The sequence below is a fragment of the Parus major genome, chromosome 11 (genome assembly GCF_001522545.3).
Source record: "Parus major isolate Abel chromosome 11, Parus_major1.1, whole genome shotgun sequence".
Taxonomy (NCBI): Eukaryota; Metazoa; Chordata; class Aves; order Passeriformes; family Paridae; genus Parus; species Parus major.
In genome coordinates, this window is record NC_031780.1 from 16671618 (window position 1) to 16681748 (window position 10131).

Below are 10131 nucleotides of genomic sequence, written 5' to 3' on the forward strand. Positions count from 1 at the left end.
AAACAAACCACCAGAACTTACCAAAAAAAAACAAAACCAAAACCCAAAATAAACCAACAGCCCACAGAAAAGCCCTAGCACCATGTTTTATTTCAGAAGCCCTCTGCTCTTCTTTGCAAGATCCAATATCTTGATTCAGTGATTGTGGCATTGGTTTTGCAGACTGTTCAGAGGAATTATCTCCTGAACAAGAAATGGAAAGCACTAAAATATCAGGAAAGTTGCTGGATTCTGCCTGCACAGGGCTGGAGTGGTGTGACTGTGCTGGGTATAGCCCTGGACTGGCACTATCCTGACCAGTGGATGCTGGATTCCATAGCAAATGGAATCTCTGTCTCTGACAGAGATATTCTCTATCAGACAGCTCCTGCCTCACATTCCTGATCCAACATGATCACACCCATTCCTAAGCTTCTGCCTACCCTCTGGTGCATTTTTGCACACCCGGTATCATGCACAAGTTTTTAAATGATACATGCATTTAAATATATTCCATATGTATTCCATTCATATGCTGATATTAATAGCAAAATTTATATCAATGGATATAAAACATTATCTCTGCAGTAAATTCAAGGCCACAACACTTCACCTTGGTAGCTGTGGCAGTACAGGGTTTAAAAAGATAAACCTAAGAGGGAGTTTCCTCCTGCTGAAATACAGGAATATGTCCTCTCATGCTTCTGTTTTCTCCACAATTGATCTCTGCTGTAAGGTTTGGCTTCTTTACTCTGTAATCAGCACTGCCCCACCAGTGAGTTTTTAATATGCTTTATTAGCTTAATATGCCTGAACATTTGTGTGTAGGAAGGCTGAGAGTGCCAGCTGAGGCTCAGCTGCAGTGAGAGCACAGCTCTGCAGCCCTGGTCCCCAGGTTTAGGGGTGCACACACAACACCTGATGGTACAGGAAGCACAGAATCACTGGAAAATTATGGTTGGAAAAGACCTCCAAGGCCAACAAATCCCACCTTTCACTAAAGAACATCACAAAGTGCCAAGTCTACTCATTTCTTTAACACCTCTGGGGATGATGACTGCACCACTTTCCTGGGCAGCCCATTCCAGTGCTCAACCACTCCTTCAATAAAGGACATTTTCCTAATATTCAAGCTGAATTTCCCCTGGCACAGCTTAAGGCCATTTTCCTTTTTTCCTGTGTCTAGTTGCCTGGGAGAAGCGGCTGACTCCCACCTGACTCTACAATCCTTTCAGAGAGAACAAACAGGTCCCTCCTGATCCTCCTTTTTCTCCAGGCTAAACACCCTCAGCTCCTTCAGCTGCCCCTGGCAGGACTCATTGCAGAAGTGTCATCCTCTCCTCTCACCCCTCTGTCATTCCTTCACTCCATCAAAGCTGAGACACGTGGAGCTCTCTGCAGTGACCTGTGAGATCCCTCAGAGGCCACAGCGCTGACTGATTTATGATGATTGACAACTGCCAGTGATTATGAAAACTGGTAGCCAATACCACATGTATTACTCATGCCTGCAGAGCAGGGCACAGAGAAATCATTTTTCTTTTTAGCATTCCTAAAGGTTTACTGTTCTTAGCTTTGTTCAAAGAAACAGGAGGTGCTGGGAAAGTGATGCAGTTGTACAAACAGGTCAGACATCATGTCAAGCTGTTTTAAAAATGTCACTCTCTTAGTTGCCACAAAGTTCTGACTTAATATGTAAGAGAAAATAAATGAGTCTGAAAATCTGTGTAGTAGTTTAGAAAATGGGATCTGGGATTGCTTTAAACAAGGTCATAAAGACCTCTCAACCTTTCCCCTTTTTTTTTTTTTGGCAAATATATTGACTGGCTTGATGGTGCGCTGCAGACAAATATCTACATGCTGCACATAATGAAGCCATGTCGTTACTTCATCTGGACAAATTCCCAGTGCTATTGCAACCCAAGTAAAACATCTCTGAGCCTGCAAAAAAGTGTCAAAACAAGAAATAGAACAGCACAGACCTGAGATGTTTTCCATTTGCAGACCTTCATATAGGTGTCTTTTTTCATACCCTTAGCCGTATATTGCAAAGCATAATTTGATGATAGACGTGAAACTGTGTATTAGTTTTTATTTTGACAAATTCATTAAACATCACATAGCTTGAAAAATGAACCAGGAGGCACTAAGCCAGCCTGGGAAGATTGTACTTCATAAACCGAATTGCTCACATGGGCAACATTTTGGTGGAAGTTATAGATTTTCTAGCATATCCCTGATAGATAGCACTAATATAACTTCAATAAAAACTCTGGATATGTCAATATAAAATTTTTTCTAGCATAGAAAGATGTAAGATACTTCAGTTAATAAATTGGAAGGCTCCCTATTCCTCACGGAACGCTAACTCACACATGGATTAGAGCAAGTATTGAAGCCATCCAAGGTGCAGCAGGCAGCTCAGGTGGCTTATAAAAATTGCACTAAATTAAGTTATCAATGTACTATAGGCAATAATTGGAATTTGAGACCTAGAACAAGCATTTCTGCACAATATTAGCATTCTTCTATTTTTAATGCTTAGATAACACACGGTTTTTTAAAACTGACAGAAGAATGAAAAATGGAACTGTCTCTGCTCCATACAATTGATGTTCTTTCTCTTTCTTTCCAACATACAACTTTTCACTTCCTTCCCTAAGATTTACTGGCTCCTTTTTAATTTCCTACCACTTCCAAACTGATCTGAGATATGAGGAGTGCAAACAGGTTTCTTGTATTAGAAGAAAAACAGACAAAGGACTCAGAGGGCTGCCAGAGCATGAGGTAAAGGTGTACATTTACACAGCTAGAGGTGTACATGTGCATATAAACAAACATAAACATAAAACATTACTTTGTGCCAATGTTTAAATTCTACACCAATTTCTGCATCTTCCAAACCATGCCCTACCCCAACAGGATGCACAAAAAAGGGACTGTAAAGAGCTGCCTGGCTGTTTTTGCACATTCAATCACCAGTGATTTTAAACAGAAAGGAGACAGAGAAATTCACAAGTGTTTGAATGATGACAGTTTGGAAAACTGAAATAAAAGGCACTTTAAAAGCCCCAAACACTGCAGTGCATGTGACTGAGAGAAAGCAGTGTTCATTGCCAGCTTTCATATTCTTCAATTGAAGATTCCTGTATTTAAATGTTAGCACCAGCACAGGGTATTCATTTATCTATCACAGGCACCTCTTTGAACTTGTACCTGGTATTTGCCTCTACTCCCACACAGTTACATGATGACATAACACAAAACACTTTTTCATTTGGGTTATAACTAGAGGAAAACACATTTAAACTCTTCAGCTGAAGAAATCAATAAATTTTCAGTGATCTGAGACAGCTGTTCTGTGTTTGGTGCAGGTAGATGCTCCATATTCATATGAGAATCAACAAGACAATAAATTTGGAAGCCTGCTATATTATTGACATGACTGAAAATTCAATCTCTTTCCTCTCAAAAGTACACTGCATAATATAGGAATACTATTTATTTTTTCAGTCAGGACAATGGGTGATATCCTTCTTCCTGAAAAAAATACCCACAAGGTGCCCCTCCTTTTACTCTCTAAGCTGAAAAATTGCACATATATAAAAACTTTTGGTTTTGTTGATAGCCAAGCACAAAAAAAGGGAAAGAGAGTGTTAATTCCACAATATGGTTGAATGGAAGATTTTTCATTTCACAATATGGAAGATTTTCTCTTCTGTGAACAAGTGCAGAAATTTTCATAATTAATTCATTGGAATATAGGGCATAAATTCCCTTACGTTTTTTTTTTCTTGCAACAAATATGTGATTAATCTAACATCCATGCTGCATATTCTTCCTGAATGACAATTTCACTCCTGAAAAGTGATAAGCTCAGCAGCCAAAAATCAGCAGATGATACTATCACTGCAACTGGTTTCCAGAGACATATCTGTGGTTAGAATAGAATCCCCATGTTGGGGATCAAATCCAGAATTTAAACTGAATTACTGAAGTACCTATAGACATTTCGTTCCCAAGAAGATTAGACTGGGAGAAATCCCATCCTGTACAGAAATAGTAACTTGCACCCTAAGTTAGTGGTGCAGTTCTTACCACAAACAGGAAAAGCAAAACCATTTTAGTTCTAAAATCTTGAGTCCAATAAAGCATGTTTTCACATGCTCTGTATGTTTCTTGTCTGTTTACAAGAAAAGATGTCATTGGAAGCTCAAAGCTCTTCTGAAAGTGAAGCACTCATCAGAATAAGGGTGCTACAGTCAGGAATGTTTAGAAGGAGATTTTGGTAGCAAAGTTGCTAAACCCACTGAACTCAGCAGTTTGCCTTGTTTTTCCCCCTGACCAGAGAAGAAAGTCAGGTCCCTCTTCTCTTACCTCATCCCAGTCTCTAACAGCAAAACCTCTTAGGAGGGCCCACCCTCATTGTCTGCCAGCCATATTGTCCTGGAATACTACATCACATCGCTAGAGGTTAATGAAATTTGAACTGCTTAGAGATTTGACTAGGCAGGGAAGAGCTCTTCAAGTCCCTGAATCTCCTTTCATTACTGTTACACTCTGGCAGAGCCTCCCCCACAAGTCAGATGAAGCAATTTTGGCAGGTGAACAGGCTGCAGGGATGACCTGAACCTTGTCTACAGCAGATGAGAAAAAATGACATATTGCTCAAATGTTTGAAAGGTTTTCAAGGCTGGAGGAGAGGAAATACCAGTGGAAATAGGGAGATTGAAGGCTGGGCAGAGCGTAGGTCCAAGAGACCAAGAAACAGCGAGAGTAGGACTCACTGTACAGACATACTGGAAATTGCATTTTATCAGGACAGCAACTTAAAATGAGATCTATATTTTATATTAAAGATATATGCATTACACAGATGTATCTCACATGCCCAGTGGTGACAGGAGAAGCAGACACCCCTGCCTGTGAGCATTTCCATGGTGGCAAAGCTGCTTCTTACAGAACAGGAATGAATTTCTGGGGTACCTCTTTGCTGAAACTTTGCCTCTTGCAATGTGAAGGAAGCTGGCACCAATTTAAAATTTAATTTCAAATTGATTCAAAAATAGTCCAATTCAGACTTTAAGAGCAGTGCTCTGAAATTAAATTTATTGGCCTGACTAGCAAAGACATAATATGATCAAATATACTCCCCAACTTTAAAACTTATACAAATTATTTTGGACAGCATGACAGTTAAAAATTTATGCAGACATAGAAAAGGAATAATGTTGCTGAATGTTTAATGCTATTCATTTCCCAGCACTGCCTAGGAGTAAACAGGAGTGACATGTTCCTGTCTGATGATGGGCTGTGAGGAAGATCTCTCAGTTCTGTTGTTGTCTCCCAGCACTTCTCATCAGCCTGAGTGTGGCTGCCTGCTGGCATATGGTGCACTTGGGTGGGAATGAACCTGTGCAAACCTGGAATAAAGAGGGGGTTTTTGTGATGCATTTCCTTCAGCAGAAGTGGAAGCTGTATAGTACTAGACAGATAATGATCTCTAAACACATTTGTTGCCTTGAAGAATTTCCTTCTTGATTTTAGCTCTGCTGTGATTTCTTTCTTATCATATCTCCTCATCACAATAAAAATATCTAAAAACAAAGCATAAAAAAGGGGGTGATTTAAGTTTTCATCTATACAGAAATGTATTTTTTGGGGCTGTGTGAATATCATACTTGGATTGTTTTATCGCTGTATCTTTACTCACACAGTATCTAATTGATATAGGTCAGATCTTGGGCAGGGATTGCTCGCTGGCAGGGTGGGCAGGCCCTGGCACAGGGTGCCCAGAGCAGCTGGGGCTGCCCCTGGATCCCTGGCAGTGCCCAAGGCCAGCTTGGACATTGGGGCTGGGAGCTCCTGGGACACTGGGAGCTGGCCCTGCCATGGCTGGGGTGGAATAAAATGATCTTTATGATCCTTTCCAGCCCAAACCATTCTTGGATTGTTATTTAATTTTCAAATCCAGTGCAGAATAGACCTTAAACTTAAACCACATTATCATATATCTTAGATTTAGAAAAAAATAAAGCTGAATATATGAATAAGGCCTCTGCTGATGTGTTTTAAAGTTTACTCAGGCATTCTTCATAATGATGGTCAGGATGTTGATTCTGACTAAATGGAGCTGAAAATCAGATCTTCTCAATATACCACATCAGTATACACATCTGCTGATCAGGGTTAATTGGTCCTATATTTTACAATTTGTAATCTGTGTATGTTTTATGAGGATGTAAGTAGCACCACATTAACATATATAATGTCTCTTTGGAAAGCTTGTGCTGAGCAAGTGACCAATAAATTGCTGTTAATGTAAACATTAATCAAATTGAATGCCAGTATAGAAAAAGTATCCACTTTAGAGGGAAAATCACCTTTGTACTGTGTATTTTGCTGTTGAACTGTGGCTAAATAAGACTATGATATTTTCTGAAATTCAATTACAAAAAAGTATACTTGGTTTAGCATATTTTATGCCACCTTGAAGAGCTAATCACTTCACCATTGGAATTAATGCACACCAGTCTGTCTACAACCCTTAATTTAATGTCCATCCATTGACCGAAGGAATTTTAAAAAAAGGAGGGAAAATTTACATAAGTTAGTATGAAATTATTTAATCTGAGAAAGAAAAGATCAGCCTATATTGCCAGAAAGCAAGAGTACTTCAAATAAGTGTAATGACCTATATTTGGCCTAAACAAGCTATTGTCTGAGCATAAACGTTCATTATTGTGAACAAATGAGAGACTGCATTTAGGGCATGTAAATGGCAATAAAGATATAGCATGCAGTCTGTTGTCATGAACAGAGAATGAACATTTAAATTACAGTGCTTCTGTGCACTTCAATAACACTTTTTTTGTTTCCCACCACTAAAAATTTCTCTTATTCTTATAGGACTTGACTTTCCTCAAAAAAATCCCAGCCATTGAAAGAAGTGAGGCTAAACCAGAGTTTTTTATGAACTTACCAAGGCAGGATTATGCAGATCTAGAAACTGAACGTTTCCTCAGGAGAAATGTTTAAGTTTGGCAGAGAAAAGAAAGCATTGGTGAACAATTCCCAGAGAGGCCAATGAGAACACCGTGATTTCTCAGATTACAAATACAAATACAACCTAAAATAAGAGAAAACATTATGTCAAATAAGGCCAAAGGGGTGAGATGAGTTAAAACTTAGTTATTGATGAACCTTACCCACATTCCTTCCTTTAACAATGTCCAGGGGTGTATAAAGAAATGTGCTCAGTCCAAAGCATCCTCCTCCCAAAAGCAGCTGGAACAGGAACCCCTTTGAGCTTCCATGGGATGATTAGAAGGACACGGACCTGAAAGGAGAAGCAGTGATGCTGAGGAAACCTGGGGGACCATGGTAAGGTGCCAGGAAGCTGAGGGATGGAAGGGGGAAAGGCAGGAGGGATCTCCAGCCCAGGCTGCCGAGTCTGACAGCAACTGGGCATCACTCCCATCAGCAGGAGCTGCACAGCCACAACACCTTGGAACAGCCAGGAGAAGCAGGCTGGCAGGGGAGCACACACAGAGTGTGAATTTAGGCAAACTTTAGGCTGGAAGCAAAGCAGCAGAGCTGAGGTCTTTAAACAAAGGGAGATAACTTGTCAGAGCCTGGAAGCCCCAGCCTGCCAGGCCTGAATAGTCACCAGGAGAAACACAGAATGGGACATCTGGGGTTTGGCTGCTTTTCCTGTTCTTGCTTGATCTCTAGACACTGAGCACTGGGGAGGCTGGAGAGTGAGGACTGCTTTATGGCATTGCATTTATTTTAGTTTTCAAAAGGGCCCTTGCTCAAGCAGATCCTGCACTACAGAAAATTTGCAGTTTTTGCAGGAGCACACAAAGGTATGTGGAACTTTTTCTCACTGCTCAGGAGTGAAGGAAATACCTTATAAGGGAGGTGAATGTCATAAAAGGATGTTTGCCTGTTGTAAAAAAAAGGGGTGGCTCATTTCTTAACTGAGATTATAAGGAGGTAGGTCTCCTGATCAAAATGGCCATTTGTTTTCTGTACTACTTCTCACTATTTCCTTTTAGACTTTAGTGAATAATTTATTTTGACCGATATTGGTTTAATTGTAGTTATAACCACCACAGGAAAACTAAAACACAATGACCTTTTAAATTAGCATTATTTACTGAAAAGAAAGAGGAAACATTATTTCTCTCTGCAGCAAAGCCAGTAAAAGCTCAGGAGGTTTTGGTATTGCTTTTAGTACAATTGCAAAGATTTCATGAGAAGGGAATTATAATTACCATCAAGTTCAGCTTTGACCTTAAGAAATACCTCAAAGGACAATTAGGTTCAGTTCTGAAGGGTTTTATCTTTAACTTTCATGCTGAATAAAACCATTTTCTCTCCACAGTTCAAACTTCATTATGTGCCAAGCATGAACATGGTATTTTTGGCTGCAATGAAGCACCAGAACCTTCTGGCTGCTTTAGCATATGCATTATCACCTTCAGATCATGCAACCTTCATAAGTTTTCCTCTACTGACTCCATTCTAATGGATCTTTAAAGACATTTGTGGTATCATCCTCTACTGTTACAGAGTGCTTGCACCTATTGTGGGTGAATAAACCTTCCAGAGGTTATCAGAACACTTCTCTCTGTGGAGATTGGGTTGTTTTCATTAATACATGTTATACTTGATGCCAGACATTAAAGGAATGGAGCTCTGATGAGGTAAAACTAGACCTGAGCAAAGTAAAATGAAGCCTTAGCAGCAAATGTCAGTAACACAACTAAACCCTGAATCAGTGTTGTGGTATTTGACAAGGTTTTGTAAGCAAGGCAGAGGAATCATTCTCTAGACCTGTTACAGCAGGGATCAGACAGGCCTAGTTCAAATATCAGGAAAAAATCCCCCCCAGAAAATATTGGTTTGGAAGTTCTTTGGTGTCTGTTTTTGTTGTTTTTTGTTTTAAAAAATACCAACCTTTTTCACAGGATATTTTTTTTCCCCTCAAAATCTTCCCCTCTGTCAATGAACAAAGCACATTTCTTTTGAAAGATATTTTTTTTTTTACTCTTTCCATATTTTCTGAGACTGCTATTGTCTAGGAAAAAAGAAACCCAGAAGATGGTTATTTTCCCAACACAACTAAAGCTGTTTTCATTGCACTGTGAATGAAGTCCTTGACCTACAGAACTTTCTTCATGTCTATGGAAATCTTCATCTTTCCTTATGCTCAAAACACAGTTTTCTTTTGCTGCCTTCAGAATCTGCCACAGGGCAAATCTTTATTATTCCTTGTGTTCTGACCCTTGTCCTATTTAGAAGTTTTAATAGGTACAGAAATCTGGAATCTGCCAAAAAATTAAAAACAGGAACACAAAATCTTGGTCAAAAGACTTTTCTCAATGGACATCACCAAAATTTGTTTTTTTCAAAAGGAAAAGCAGTATTTTATTCACCAAAAAATCAAGGCATTAGATACCTAATTCTCTTCAGCAGGAATGAGATTTAAGTGTGTAAATACTTCTGCAAACCCAGGCCTTAGACAAAGGTGAATGATCCCATAATGTGAATGGTGGTGTATTTTTTTCCCTGTAATTTAAATTTTCCCTTGTTATCCCCTATTATCTATCCCCCCTATTCCCTCCATGGTTTTTACAATTCCTTTACTAAAGAAGTGAACAATAGTTCACTCTTCTAATTCCTTGACTTCAGTGTGCTACAAGGATTACATTTTTAGTGCTCTAAAGTATAGGATGGGCTGCCAGAACCAGCTCTTGCTGAGGACTCAGTGCCCCTGGCACACAAATTTAGGGGGATTTATTCTGGACTAAGCTCAGGCAGGTTTCCTTGGGTTGGGAAGAGATCAGCAGGTTTAAGCTGAACTGATTGAAATCCAGTTCAATTTTTCTGAGGTGACAAAGTATTTTATTTGTCATGTTCCAGACTGGAGGAACATGGACGGGAGGGACGTTACAGGTTAGGACACCTATAAAAGTAGAGGTTAAAAAAAAAACTCTGCAGCAAGACAACTGGAAATTTAAATAACTGCTTATGAAAGCCGTGTTTAAATTTCTAGAGCAACCACAATGACTTTTAACTCTTTAAGGATGAGAAAAGTTGTCTGAAAAAGAAAGGTAATGAGTTTTTGAGGATTTTTCCCCCTCC

At 39.4% G+C, this 10131-nt stretch overlaps 1 long non-coding RNA gene across 1 annotated transcript; it reads right to left on the reverse strand.

The window, feature by feature from the left end:
• Nucleotides 1-7248, reverse strand: LOC117245008. Its single transcript, XR_004499113.1, has 3 exons — nucleotides 7188-7248; nucleotides 6962-7108; nucleotides 1-5576 (listed from the first exon to the last, which is right to left on the reverse strand). It is a non-coding gene; the product is annotated as an uncharacterized LOC117245008 (long non-coding RNA).
• Between the last annotated feature and the right edge of the window lie 2883 nt (nucleotides 7249-10131).